We start from the raw sequence: 15572 nt of genomic DNA, 5'->3' as shown, positions 1-15572 counted from the left end.
TTTTGTATAATGTGTTTTATATTTCCTGATTTGATGTTATCTGTGAACATTTATGTAAACAAGAAACTTCTGGTTGCCTCGTCATCTATATAATCTATTATTTTATTTTATTTAGCAAATAAATATCTATTGGGCATCAACTATGTGCCAGACGTAGTCCTAGCCTAGATAACATCTTTGATGTTCTAGATAAAAGATACCTAATTGTTCTAGATGAAAGTGATATAGCAGTGAACAGTCACGTTTCTGCCATCATGGTGCTTGCAGTCCACAGAGGAGAGCAACAATAAACAAATAAAAAATAATATGACATAATTTTAAGATGTAATAAATGCTTTGAAAAATACAGTAAAATAAGAATATATATAGGGATTGGTGGTCAGGGAAGGCACCTCTGATTAGGAAGCACTGAGCAGACAAGTGAATGATGTGGAAGAGTGATGGACAGGAACACCCAGGAGAACAAATTTCCTGGCAAAAAAATAACGATCATAAAGGCGCTGATCAAACTCGGTCTATCAACAGGATCAAGCTCAGTCTATCCCAGGAATAGCATCAACAACTGCATGGATGAAGGCCAGGTAATTAGGGATAGAAAGAGGAGGCAAGGATCAAATCATGTAGGACTTTATGGGAAGTCATGGGGGGATTTTGCCAGGAGTGACAAAATCATAGGGGCTGCCATACAGACTTAAGAGGGAGGGTAGGAGAAGAAAAGAACCAGTTAGGAAGCTGTTGAAGTAGCCAAAGAAAGAGGTGATGGTGGTTTGCACTAAAGATGAGTGGGGATGGTCATAGTGGTTGAAAATTGTTGAATTTAAGATTGTAATTTTCAATGGATAAAGAAAGCATGGTAAACATACATAGTGGAATACTATTCAGCCATAAAAAAGAAGGAAATCTTGTCATTTGCAACAACATGGATAGAACTGGAGGTCATTATGTTATGTGAAATAAGCCAGGCACAGAAAGACAAATATTGCATGTTCTCACTCATATGTGGGAGCTAAAATTTAAAATTTGAACTCATAGAGCTAGAGTAGAATGATGGTTACCAGAGGCCGGGAAGGATAGCGGGGAGTGGGGGATAAAGTGGAGATGGTTAATGGGTGCAAAAATGCAATTAGATAGAATGAGTAAGATTTAACATTTGATAGCACAATAGAATGACTACAGTTAATAATAATTTATTATATATTTTTAAATAACTGAAAGAGTAGAATTGGAATGTTCCTAACACAAAAAAATGATAAATACTTTTGATTATGGATACCCCAATTACCCTAATGTGATCATTATACATTGTATGTCTGTTTCAAAACATCATATTTTGATAAATATAAGCAACCATTTTGTACTCACAATTAAAATTTTTTAAATTAATGTTTAAAAAGATTGCAATTTTCAGAAGATCATGAATGTTTCCCATTAATACTCCCTATATATTAGATGCAAATAGGATTTTCCTAGTGTAGAAATAATATGAAAATCATTTCTGTAAATCCGTCTGGGAGCAGAATACTAAATTTAAATTTCGAAAGATTTTTATTATTTAGAAAAATCACTGTTCCTGCATATCAGCATAAAAGTACTTTTATCCCAATTGAAAAATGACCAGAAGACATGAACAGAAATTTCAAAACAAAAGAAACATATATGACCAGTAAACATGAAAGGGATGTTCAACCATATTACTAAGTGTGGAAATGCAAATCAAAACACAGTGAGATACAAGTGAAACTTACATGCCTGACAAAAATTTAAAAGTCCAATAATGCCAAGTTACTGGCATTGGACATGGAGAAAAATGGAGGGGATGTGGATCTACAAATTGTACTCTGCTGGTAGAAATGTAAAATTAGTATGTTTTGGAAGATAATGTGCATTATCTTGTGATGTCAAATATTCACCTACTCCATGAGCAATTTCCATCTTGATATATATGCAAAAGAAACTCTCACACAGGTATACCCTGTGATATGTACAATAATATTACTACATCACTATTTAAATATGAAAAACCTAAAAACAACATAAGGGCTCATCAACAGGAGAACAGTTACATAAACTGTGGGATACTCACACTTTTAAAAACAAAAGCAAGGAAATTGTGAATACAGGATTCCGGGAGGTGGCTGAGCTCCTTGGGTGGAGTGAGGTATGAGGATGAGAAAGGGAAGGACTATAGAGTTAGATGTAAAATATTGTCGATGTCCTAGTTTTTGTACTAGGTGGTGGACTCATGGGTGTCTAATTAAAATAATTAAATAAATGAGATCATAAATGGACCAATGATGAAAGTGTATGGAACCAAGGATTATGGTTAATCAGAGGTCCTGAGGTCAATTAAAGAAATGAAAGAAAGGAACAGAAAGGGAAGGGAAAGGAAGGAAATAAATCATTATCAATTACCATTTCTTCTGTGGTCTTGACCCCAAATGAATGAGTCTCATGGGCTACATGCTCACCCCTCACCCTTTGCAAGTCACTGGGCTGACACATCTGATAAGCCAGTGGTACAAACGTCTCCACAGGTGCCAACACACTTTGCCTCCTGAATAACATGGCCAGCCCTTCTTACTGTCCTTAGCCAGTGGTCCAGCAATTTGCCTGTGGAAAGTTCTGTGCTCTGGCAGGCCTCTGGGAGTAGCATTTGAGATCAGGACGGGTTTTTCTTCAGGATATTTCTTCACCTGGATCTTTGCATTAACGGTTGTGAATCATTTACAGTACATTTTGCAGCGCTTTTATCTTGAGCAGTGGTCCACTTCAGGCTGAAGTTGAATTTCACTTTCTGAGGGTCAAGTCCTTTCTTCACTCTCCTATCTGTCTCTAAACTTATGTCATTTGTATCCACAGCACTATTCCTAGGCCTCCAAGGTGTCTCCTCAAAGACTGGCTGACCCACTTTCCAGATGGAGCCAACATCATCCTCTGTCTCATCCATAAATCATGAACAGAAGGCCCAGGAAATGAGAAGCGGAGTCCCCACTGGGAGAGTAGCAGAGCTTCCAGCATGAGGCCCACAACGAGATCACAGAAGCACAGCAGAATTCTCCAGAAAGCCAGTTGTGATCAATGGCAGCACAGCCTGGTCCCACAAGAAATGTTCCTGGATTTTAAAACACAAATAAACAGTAATGCAGAAATTAGAGAAGATGTATCATTTACCAAATTTAATCTGGCACATTTAATAATACATTATGATAATTATGGCACCTGAAAGCTAGATATAAATACTCATTCATTTGCAATTCATTGGCAATAATAGTTATTTCTGACATTCCCTCAGACCAATGATGGTAAAGAGAAAAGATAAAGTTAATGAGCTTCTCCTCTGACAGAAGGAGGTCACAGGCCACTCTTCCGGTCGTCATTCCCTAAAAAGGATTAAAGGTATGAGCTCAGGGAAGGATGACTTCCCCCAGTACTTTCTTGAAGTTCTTTTGGAAGAAGAAATAGTTAGATACCCTAGAGAGTCTGATTTTGGTGTTCATTTAGAAGTCAAAGGCATGAGGTCAGACCTTGGTCTCATAATAGATTAGCAGCAAGAGAAATTATTACTGTGGGTTTTGTTTTTGTATTTATTTATTTATTTAGACATCAAGAAACTGTGAAACTGAGCAGCCCTTCAGTAGGAGCTGGTAGGAAAGGCAGCTTGATACGTAAGCAATCTAGAAAAACAGCTGTACTTTCAGTAACTAATAAAATTTAGTCCAAGTATTTGCCTAAGACTTTTGCTTTTTAGTACTCATACTTTTTACTACTCATTCCAAGTAAATTAAGAATTGAAGTCGGAAAGGCCAGATCACAGAATGTCTCTTAAATATAGGCAAATGATTCTAGATTTTATACAGTAATTCCTTGATCACTAATAAGTTTGTCTCTAATATTGACCCAAAGGTGAGGAAAAGAGTAATTCTCAGACAAAAAAATGCCCAGGAATAGGTGTCAACATAGCCGAATGACTCGTGAATTAGTGAATTCCTACAAGCCAGGACAGAGCTTTTGAAAATTATAATAAAGTTATTTTCCTCTCCAGTTTTTTGGCATTGTATTACAATGTCTAGGAAGGAAGCTGGATTTCCCCACCCTCACATATACTCCCTTCTATGAAGAAGGCAGATATAGGACAAGGACCAGGACAGTACTGGACCATAGCACTAAGGGGTAGGCTTTTAGGCATTAAGAGTGCCGAAGATAAAATTTAAAAATCAATCCATCTTAATCAATAAAACATCTTACCTCTGCATAGTATACCTACCTGAATTCCTTTTTTGGAATCTTTTTCCTTATTTAAACTTGTCATTTGAGCAGCTGAAGTAAAAATATGGGCCAGGACCCCCTTCTTAGTGAGAAAATCACTTCCTACCTTCACCCCAACAACATCGTCACTAAAACAAATCAATAAAAACAGCCTCCAATCAAAGGTCAAAGGAAACCAGAGGGAGCTAAGGGAAAATGCACCATTAAGTGGGCAGTTCAGCCTGGTCATTCTAGCTCTTCCTTCTAAGAGCTTTAGTTTTAATTCATAAATTATCTCTTCCTGGTTTGGTTTGGGTTTTGTGTTTTTTTTCTTGCCATAAAAGTGATAAGGCATGAAATTGCAAGTTTAGGGTGTGAGCCTGGGGGAAAAATTGCCAAGAAAACTATTTGGTTGCCTTCAGGCTAGGCTTCTAAGTCTTAGGGGCAAAAAAAAAAAGAAGAAAAGAAAAAATTCGTTGCTACTGCTCCTAGCTGAACGCACTAGACAGAGGGGCCATGTCCAAGTTGGAGTCGAAATTCTAACAATTAACAATATGTGTGACTTGGGGGTGGTTTTCACCTCCTACACACAAAGCTGAATGAGGACCCCATTCAGTCCGGCTGGCCACATTCTTTATGACCAAGACTGATTCATACCTCCCACTGCCATTGGATGGCTGTGAGGTGGCATGCAGGAGTCTTGCCTGTTACTGGGCAGGTTAGGCTAGGCACATGCCCTCTGAGCCTGGGCTGGGCAGATCTCTCATACGAGGTACTCTGCAACTCAGAAGGAACACAGGGAACACAGGGGAACCATGTGAGGACACAGTCAAACACAGGAGTAGGGGACCAAGACCATGCATCCATCCTGAATGTTTTTTGTTTTTTTTTTTTTTTGAGATGGAGTCTCACTCTGTTGCCCAGGCTGGAGTGCAGTGGCGCAATCTCGGTTCACCACAACCTCCACTTCTGGAAGGGTTCAAGCAATTCTCCTCCCTCAGCCTCCTAAGTAACTGGGACTACAGGCACCTGTCACTACGCTCAGCTAATTTTTGTATTTTTAGTAGAGATAGGGTTTTATCATGTTGGCCAAGCTGGTCTTGAACTCCTGACCTCAGGTGATCCACCCATCTCAGTTTCCCAAAGTGCTGGGATTACAGGCATGAGCCACTGTGCCCGTTCTGTTCCTGTTCAATGCAAACAGTGCTTTTTCTTGAGGTCTGACCACTGGACAACAAGAGTCAAGTGCCAGTCACCAAGATTTTGAAACTCCAAATTTGTTTTTGTTTTTGTTTTTTGCTTTCGAATCATTGTAAGCAAAAATCTCAGTTAACAAACTCGGATATATATGGAGTAAGGCTTTAAATACTCTAGAAGCTATATTTTTACTTTAATACTTCATCTGAATGAGCAAATCAGAAATTCAGCCTCAACCACTCTGGAAAGATCTGCCTGCCCTATACCAGACTGGACTAGGGTTCTTGGGCCTCACATGGTGGCAAGGCATGGGGTCATAGTCATCAGGATCTAGCCATGCTGTTTACCACTAAGATATAAACTGCCCTTGATTGTATAGACCGAGACCCAGTAGTTCTTCGATGCATGCCAGGCCATTCATGGGCCACAGGAATCTCTGTCCCGTGCAAAGCTGAACTCTGAGGTGCCTGTAACCTAGGATTGCCAGATTTAGCAAAAACCAAACAAACAAACACCCAGGATGTCCAGTTAAATTTGGATTTCAGATAAATAAATAATACTTTAGCATAAATATGTTGCATGAAATATTTGGGACATACTAAACAATTATTCATTATTGGCCAGGTATGGTGGTTCATGCCTATAATCCCAGCACTTTGGAGAGGTAGGAGGATCACTTGAGGCCAGGAGTTTGAGACTAGCCTCGACAACATAGTGAGATCCCATCTCTACAAACAATTTTAAAAATTGGAAAAAATTCTTTTTAAATAAAGTATTTTCCAGAAACTTGACAGAGTAAAAAAATAAATACACGAATTTAAAAAATTAAACAAATGGCCGGGCATGGTGGCTCACTCCTGTAATCCCAGCACTTTGGGAGGCTGAGGCGGGTGGATCACAAGGTCAGGAGATCAAGATCATCCTGGCCAACGTGGTGAAACCCCGTCTCCACTAAAAATACAAAAATTAGCTAGGCATGGTGGCACGTGCCTATAATCCCAGCTACTCGGGAGGCTGAGGCAGGAGAATTGCTTGAACCAGGGAGACGGATGTGAGCCGAGATCGCGCCACTGTGCTCCAGCCTAGTGACAGAAAGAGACTCCATCCCAAAAAAAGAAAATTAAATTAAATTATTCAGCATTTATATAAATCTTAATTTTAACTAGACATCCTGCACTTTATCTGACAGCCCTACTATGATCCCACCTGCCAATATTCTTCTCTAGAGACACTGTCAGTAAACAAGGCCTGGGTCACTGTTGCTCTGAGATTACAAAACTCTTTTTTTTTTGAGACAGGTTCTCATTCTATTGTTCAGGCTGGAATGCAAAGGTATGATTATAGCTCACTGCAGCCTCAACCTCCTGGGCTCAAGGGACCCTTCCACCTCAACCTCCCGAGTAGTTGGGACCACAGGTACACACCACCATGCCTAGCTAATTTTTTTAAAAAATGTTGGCAGAGACAGGATCTCCCTGTGTTGCTCAGGCTGGTCTTAAACTCCTGAGCTCAAATGATCCTCCCACCTGGGTCTTTCAAAGTGCCGGGATTATACGTGTGAGCCACTGCACCTGACTGATTGTGAACCACTTCTAATATGAGACCAGGGGAACTTTCTTGGGGAATTTGTTCTCATTAGGATTAGACTTTTTGAAACAAAGCCAGGAACATCTTGCAGATGATTCTGCTTACTACCTGCCACGTGCCTGCCCTGAGACAATGAATTACCATCTACAAACTTGAAATGAAAGAGTAGAGAAATTAAAGTCTCAAAGTCTCAAAAGATTTGTCTATACTTTATTCTTTCCCTTTAGTTCTCTGTCTGTCTGTCTGTCTCTCTCTCTCTCTCTCTCCCCCTCCTCCCACTTCTTTCTGCTTTCTTTTTGCAATATCAAAAGAAAATGTTGGAAAAAAGCATTTTTCTTCCAATCAAGAGATTAGGCAGTTCTGAAATTATGAAAGAGATTGTTTTAAAAAATACAATAAGATGTTAGAATCCCAGGAAGCCATGGGTACCTTAGAGCAGAAATATGAAGGGGCAAATATACTCACATCTCCCAAAATCTTTTTTTCTAGATTTATATTTCAAGATAGAAGACTTCTTTCTATACAAGTGTGATCCCATTATAACTGAAAATAGAAGTACTAAGAAAATAACGTTGTTGTCTGACAGCTACATATGCTTGTTTTTAAGATGTCTTTTATTTACTTTACATGTGTTTAATTGACTAGATTGTTCCAACAAGCCCAGGAATTCATTCTAAGGAATGAATGACACAACTACATAAGATATATGTGAAAAGGATGCTCACTACAGCATTGTTTATGACAAAAGTGTGGACCAATTTAAATGTCCTTCAATCTAACATTGGCTAAATAAATTTTGTTATAATTACCTACTACAGCTATTAAGCTGGATATTTTATTCATCATTGTTTCAGAGTTTCTAAAGTAAGAAAATGAAATTAAAAGATCGAAAGAGTTGAAGATATAAAATTGCACTTATTCAATGGCAACATAACTGTGTTTGCATAAAATCCAAAACAATCTACATATTAATTATTTGAATTAATAAATGAGTTTAACAAGGTTGCTAGATGCATGTGCAATATACAAAAATTAGTTATATCAATATGCATATTAGATCATATATATCAATATATATTATACCAATATAGTTTAAAGTTGAAATATTTGTTTAAAAAAGTTAGGCTGGGCGCAGTGGCTCACATCTGTAATCCCAGCACTTTGGGAGGCCGAAGAGGGCGGATCACTTGAGGCCAGGAGTTCAAGACCAGCCTGGCCAATATGGTGAGACCCCATCTCTATAAAAACACACAAAAAAATTGCTGGGCATGGTGGCGCACGCCTGTAGTCCCAGCTACTTGGGGGGCTGAGACAGAAGCATCACTTGGACCCAGGAGGCAGAGGTTGCAATGAGCAAAGAATGCACCACTATACTCCAGCCTGGGTGAATACAGCAAGACTCCATCTCAAAAAAAAAAAAGAAAGAAAGAAAAAGAAAAAAAAGTTTACAGCGATGTCAAAAAAGATTTGCAAAGACTGCACAGAAAACTATAAAATATTATTTAGTGAAATTAAAAGAGACCAAATAAGGGAAGAATAGATGATGTTGATAAAATACAAGACTCAATACTGCAAAAGTGTCTACTTTCTTCTGATTGAATCTATATATTTAATGTAAGCCCATCTAAAAACCCAGCAGATGTTTTTATGCCTGATGATTTTGGGACTTAAATGGAAATGCAAAGAGCCTCACATAGCCAAGACAATCTGGAAAAAAAAATGTCCTTAAACTCCCAGATATTGACACCTTTGGTAAAGCTGCAGTAATTAAGACATGTGGTATTGGCTCAAGGATTGTCAAAGAAACCAAGAAAACAGAATAGAGTTCAAAATCAGACCCAGGTATATGGTCACTTGATCTGCGACAAAGGCGGCTCTGCAGAACAGTGGGAATAGGATAATCTTTTCAATACGTGATTCTTAGTCCACTGAATTACATAGATCCACCTTCAGCAGTGAGGCACTCATTTTCCCAGTTGCTGGAAAGGTGGGCTGCAGATGGCTTGGAGCTGCATCCCTTTCTGGAACTTCTCCTAGCTGAAGAAAACTGCTTCATCCAGCATGATACTCTCTCCCTGAGGGTAGCCCGTATCCAAGAACTGTCTGATGCATAGGTTCAAAGTCCTGGCCCCTTGCCTAGATTGGTCTCTGAAGGACACTTCTGGCTCAAGATCTCCCCTTGGGACTAGTTTAGGTCACTGTTGCAATGGTATCACTACAGCTTAACTTCTCCCTCCATCCTTCTGGGGTAAGTGCCAATTCTGCTTCCTTCACTCCCTGTTAGGTTCTGCCTGAGAGTTTTACCCCAGTAAAACTGCACACAAATCTCAATGTTCCAGATTCTGTTTCCCAGGAATCTTGACCTGAAACACTTAGAGAAAAGATTAGCCTTGACCCCAGCTCATACCTTACATACAACCACTTCTAGTCCAGAGGTTATCTAAAAGTAAATGATAAAACCATAAAGTTTCTAAGAGAGCTTCTGACATAACAGAATCTTTATGACTTTGGAGTAGAAAATAAAACGTTCTTAAACAGGACACAGAAGCACTAACCATGAAAGAAGAGACTGATAAATGCAACTACATTAAAACTTAACAAATTTTATGAAAGGATACCACTAAGAGTGAAAAGACTAGCCATGGAATAGGGGAAGATATGCACAATATTTATAATCTACAAAGGACCTGTATCCCAAATATAAAAAGAAAGACCAAAAAAAAAAAAAGGTAGACAACCCAATAGAGAAAACAGCAAGAGATTTGAACAGGCATTTCTCCCAAAAGGATATCATAATGGCCATGTGAAAGGGAATCTAAACATATTAGTACTCAGAGAAAAGCAAATTAAAACCACAGTAAAATACTCAAACCCACCAGAATCACAAGACTGACAGTATCAAGTGTTGATGAGAATGTTGAGCAACTGGAATGCTCTGACACAGTTTGTGGAGACTTGTTTGACATAATCTATTAAAATTGAGTGTGTGCATTGCTATAGATTGAATGTTCGTGTCGCTATAAAATCCTTATGTTGAAATCCTAACCCCCAATATGATGGTATTAGGAGATGAGGACTTTGGGAGGTGATTGGTCATGAGTGCACAGCCCTCATGAATGGGATTAATGCCCTTATAAAAGACACCCCAGAGAGTTCTCTTGCCCCTTCCAGCAAGTGAAGTTACTGTCAAAAGACCCTGTCTGTGAACAAAGAAGTGGGCTCTCAGTAGACGCTAAATCTGTTCATGCCTTGAACTTGGACTTCACAGCCTTCAGAACAGTGAGAAATAAATTTCTGTTGTTGTGTTGATAAACCACCTCATCTATGGTATTCTGGTGTAGCAGCCTGAATGAACTAAGGCATGCATGTATGCCAGTTTTAGGAATGTTCTCAACAGAAATGAGTATATGCATACACCAAAACACTTGCATAAAAATGTTCATCTCCCATGCAAAGCTGAGCTCTATGACTGAGTACTTTCATTCTTGATATATACCTGAAAGAAACTCTTTTTTTTTTTTTTTTTTTGAGATGGAGTCTTGCTCTGTCACCCAGGCTGGAGTGCAGTGGTGCTATCTTGGCTCACTGCAAGTTCTGCCTCCTGGGTTCACGCCATTCTCCTGCCTCAGCCTCCCAAGTAGCTGGGACTACAGGCACCTGCCACTGCGCCCAGCTAATTTTTTGTATTTTTAGTAGAGACAGGGTTTCACCATGTTAGCCAGGATGGTCTCGATCTCCTGACCTCGTGATCCACCCACCTCAGCCTCGAAAGAAACTCTTGCACATGTATACCCTGTGATATGTACAAGAATGTTAATAACATTACTATTTAAATAGCAAAAACCTGAAAACAACCTAAAGACTCATCAACAGGAGAACAGTTAAATAAACTGTGGGATACTCACACTTATAAAAACAAAAGCAAGGAAATTATAAACACAGGATTCAGGGAGGTGGCTGAGCTCCTTGGGTGGGGTAAGGTATGAGGATGGGATAGAAAAGTATCATAAAGCCAGATATAAAATATTGTCAATGTCCTAGTTTTGTAATGTTGTCCTAGTATTATTCATAACAGCAAAAAATGGAATAGTCTAAATTCCTGTTACTTTTTATAGTAAATAGATGACCGGGCACAGTGGCTCATGCCTGTAATTTCAGCACTTTGAGAGGCTGAGGCAAGTGGATCAGTTGAGGTCAGGAGTTCGAAACCAGCCTGGCCAACATGGAAAACCCCATCTCTACTAAAAATACAAAAATTAGCTGGGTGTGTTGGCAGGTGCCTATAATTCCAGCTACTCAGGAGGCTGAGGCAGGAGAATTGCCTGAACCTGGGAGGCAGGGTTTGCAGTGAGCCAACCAAGATCATGCCCCTGCACTTCAGCCTGGGTGACAGGGCGAGACTCTGTCTCAAAAAAAAAAAGTTAGAGTCAAAATATATAAAGAGGAATGAAGAAACACCTGAGAAGCAATCAGATTATGCTGAAGCAGAGGGCCTAGAAATTGGAACAGCCTTGAGTGACAGAATGGTGGTGGGAATTAAATTAAAATTGTAGCTATGGTGTCTCAAACAAGAAGTTGGTTAATGGGTACAAAAATATAATTAGATAGAAGGAATGAATTATAGTATTCAATAGCACAGTAAGGAAATTATAGTTAACAATAATTTATTGTATATTTCAAAATAGCTTGAAGTGTAATGTTCCCACTACAAAGAAAAGATAAATGTTTAAAATAATAGATATCCCAATTACCCTGATTTGATCATTCCACATTGTATACATGTATGAAAATATTACATGTAGCCCAAAAATATGTACAAGTATATATCTTTCTTGTTGTATTTTGTTTTTATATTTATACTTTTCCCTCAGGATCTAATATTGACTTTTAGAAATACAAAAATAATAAATACGCTTTTTAAAAGAAATAATTAGGCCAGGCATGGCAGCTCATGCTTGTAATTCCAGTGCTTTGGGAGGCCAAGGCAGGAGGATTGCTTGAGGCCAGGAGTTTGAGACCAGCCTGGGCAACATGGCAAGAGGCCATCTCTACAAAATAAAAAAAAAAGTTAGCCAGGCATGGCGATGTATGTCTGTGGTCCCAGCTGCCCAGGAGGATGAATCAGGAGGATTGCTTGAGCCCAGGAGGTCAAGACTGAAGTAAGCCATGTTGGCACCACTGCACTCCCACCTGGGAAATAAAGCAAGACCCTGTCTCAACAAAAAAAAAAAAAAAAAAAAAAAAAAAAAAAAGAGAGAGAGATAGAGAGAGATAAGTAATTATTACTTTGTTTATAGTCAAAATTCATGTAATTCATCCCTTTCCTCTAACAAGGATTTTAGTTTATGAGTTAAAATAAGCTGAAAGTGAATGAAGTAGTATATCCTTTAGGGAGCAGCTCCCCATCAGATCTCTACTCCCCTTATTCAGTGCAGTAGCAGCACACCACCTCACTGGCACCACTTTCCCCAGCCTGGTAGCAGGCAGCTTTCCTGTGTACAAGCCTGTGATGATTAATTTTATGTGTCAGCTTGGCTGGGCCATGGTGCCCAGATATTTGGTCAAGCATTATTCTTGAGGAGGTGATTTTTTGGATGAGACTAATATTAAAATTGGTAGACTTTGAGTAAAGCAGATTGCTCTTCAAAATGTGGGTGGGCCACATCCAATCAGTTGACGGCCTGAATAGAACAAAGACTGACTTTCCCCAAGCAAGAAGGAATTCTCCAACTGCCCTGGAGCTCAAACTGCAACTACTCCCTGAGTCTCCAGCCTGCCAACATACCTGCAGATTTTGGACTCACTAAGCTTCCACAAACGCATCAGCCAATTCCTTAAAATAAATTTCAATCTCTCTCTGTCATCTCTCTCTCTCTCTCTCTCTCTCTCACACACACACACACACATCTACACATATCCTCTTAATTCTGTTTTTCTGGAAAACTCTAGCTAATACAAGGCTTACTACCTGGGAAAAGTCCATTTCCCCACCTGAATAAGCCTGGCATGAATTTTCCTGGCTTCATTGTATTCCTAGTTCTACGTGAAGACTGCCATGCAAATTTCTGTATTCTCTCTGATGCTCATAATCTTAAACATGACCGCTGTCTCAGTCTCTCAAACACCACGATTTTTTCTTTGTGTTTACAGGGAATAAACTGAAGACAATCTACATTTTTTTTTTTTTTTTTGCAAGAAATGGGTACCTGTGTCAAGTTCTGGTCCTTTGCTGTGCTTTTGTGTCTGCTCTGACATTTGGATCTCCTCTGGGCAGGCTTGTCCCAGCTCAAGTGTCCTCTGACATGCTTCAGTTCCTTCAGGATCTATTTAATTCTATTAATTTTTATTCAACAGATTGAAATCTCCACAAACTAAACCCTTCTCTTTAATGTGAAAGCATTTCAAATTTCAATTTTTTTTTTAATAGAACCACATTCCCCAAGGTCAGTCTTGCTCAGCTCTGCTACTGAACAAGACTGATAGCCTAAGGTTACAGTTTCTTCCCTCTGGCTAACTCCAAGAAATCCTTTCCAACCCTAAGGTTGATTCACTACCTTATCATTCTCTAGCTCAGAATTACCCGAAGGGCTTGTACAAACATAAATTGCGGGCCCCACTCCCAGAATTTGAGTCAGTAGGTCTCAGGTGAGGCCTGGGAGGCCCTCCAAGAGGAAGATGATGCAGTGGATCCAGGGGCCACACTTTGAGAACCACTGCTCTAGCTCTGATTTCTGAATTGCTATCCCTGCACCTGTTCCTGCATTGACTCTCTTTCATCTTCAAATAATTTTTTTAAGAGACAGGGCCTCACTTTGTTACCCAGGCTGAAGGGCAGTGGTGTGATCATAACTCACTGCAGCCTCCATCTCCGGGGCTCAAGCAATCTTCCTGCCTCAGCCTCCCAAGTAGCTGGGACTACAGAAGCAGGCCATCATGCCTGGCTAATTTTTGTATTTTTTCGTAGGGGCAGGGTCTTCTGTGTTGCCTAGGCTGGTCTCAAACTCCTGGCCTCAAGTGATCCTCCCATCTTGGCTTCCAAAACACTGGGAGTGCAGGCATGAGCCACCACATCTGGTCCTTCCAAATCTTTTAGAGATATTATTTCTGCTGGTTTAGGATGAAACTCGGAATGGGGAAATGGACTAGAAGCTTTCCACTACAGAGATAGGCCAACGATAGAGGGAATTCAACATCATAACCATTTCTTTTGAGTGACTAAGCACTTAGAGAGGAAAGATTAGAAAGAGAATAAGTTTCTGCTCTCAAGAAACTTAAGATTTATTAAGGGGAAAGGCCTGCACAGAGATAACTATAATATAAAGCAGAATATATTGTAATAAGTGTTAAAAAGGCCATGGGACAATGAGGAACACTGCTCGTGCCCCAAGCTTATCCCCAAGGCCTGTCCCAGATGTCAAGGTCAAAACTTCTTCTCAGATTTGTGCAAGTGCAGCTCAGCAAGTCCACAATCCTTAAATTGTGCCTAGGGTGACTTGTTTCCCCCAAGCCCTGGCCCTGACAGAGGTCACAACAGAGAGTTCCAGTATGCCCTAATGGGTTCCAGCATTTCTCTGCATAGGGATATTCTCAGCCACAGGAGCCTGCTGAGGAACAACCTGTCGGATTAGGGGCCCACTCTCTTTTAATCTATAGGTTAAAAGTTCTTTAAAGGCCCTATCTTCAAATATAGTTACATTGGAACTTAAGGCTTCCATATACAAGTTTGAAGGGGCCACATTTCAGTCCATAACAATAATGTTACATGCTACTGTGAGATACGGGGAGAACAAAATTTGAGTGAATGGGGACCGGGCACGGTGGCTTACGCCTGTAATCCCAGCACTTTGGGAGGCTTAGGCAGGCGGATCACTGGAGGTCAGGAGTTCAAGACCAGCCTGGCCAACATGATGAAACCCCATCTCTACTAAAAATATGAAAATTAGCCAGGCATGGTGGTGGGTGCCTATAAACCCACCTACTCGGGAGGCTAAGGCAGGAGAATCGCTTGAACCTGGGAGGCAGAAGATCAGTGAGCCGAGACATTGCACCACTTCACTGCAGCCTGGGTGGCAGACCAAGACTTCATCTCAAAAAAAAAAAAAAAAATTGGGTGAATGGGGAGACTTTGGATACGATAGCTGTAGACATTTTGGCTTTAGACCTTCTGGTGGTTAATATTGAGTGTCAACTTGATTGGATTGAAGGATGCAAAGTAATGTTCCTGGGTGTGTCTGTGAGGATGTTGCCAAAGGAGATTAACATTTGAGTCAATGGACTGGGAGAGGCAGACCCACCCTCAATCTGGGTGGGCACCATCTAATCAGCTGCCAGCCTGGCTAGGATAAAAGCAGGCAGAGGAACCTGGAAGGATTAGACTTGCTGGGTCTTCTGGCCTCTTTCTCCCATGCTGGATGCTTCCTGTCCTCAAACATTGGACTCCAAATTCTTCAGCTTTTGGACTCTTGAACTTATACCAGTGGTTTGCCAGGGGTTCTGAGGCCATCTGCCACAGACTGAAAGCTGCACTGTTGGCATCCCTACTT

General features: G+C 40.2%; 1 long non-coding RNA gene across 1 annotated transcript in view; it reads right to left on the bottom strand.

Moving 5' to 3' along the window:
- Positions 1–1529: 1529 nt before the first annotated feature.
- LOC104008129 (uncharacterized) overlaps positions 1530–15572 on the bottom strand; it is a 47942-nt gene continuing 33899 nt past the window's right edge. The window contains exons 7-8 of the long non-coding RNA XR_682584.3: positions 4265–4394; positions 1530–3112 (exon numbers count right to left, since the gene is read on the bottom strand). This is a non-coding gene — a long non-coding RNA (uncharacterized LOC104008129). The remainder of the gene's footprint in view (positions 3113–4264; positions 4395–15572) is intronic.

Source organism: Pan troglodytes, chromosome 8 (assembly GCF_028858775.2).
Source record: "Pan troglodytes isolate AG18354 chromosome 8, NHGRI_mPanTro3-v2.0_pri, whole genome shotgun sequence".
Classification (NCBI taxonomy): domain Eukaryota; kingdom Metazoa; phylum Chordata; class Mammalia; order Primates; family Hominidae; genus Pan; species Pan troglodytes.
This window is presented reverse-complemented; position numbering and strand designations above follow the sequence as displayed.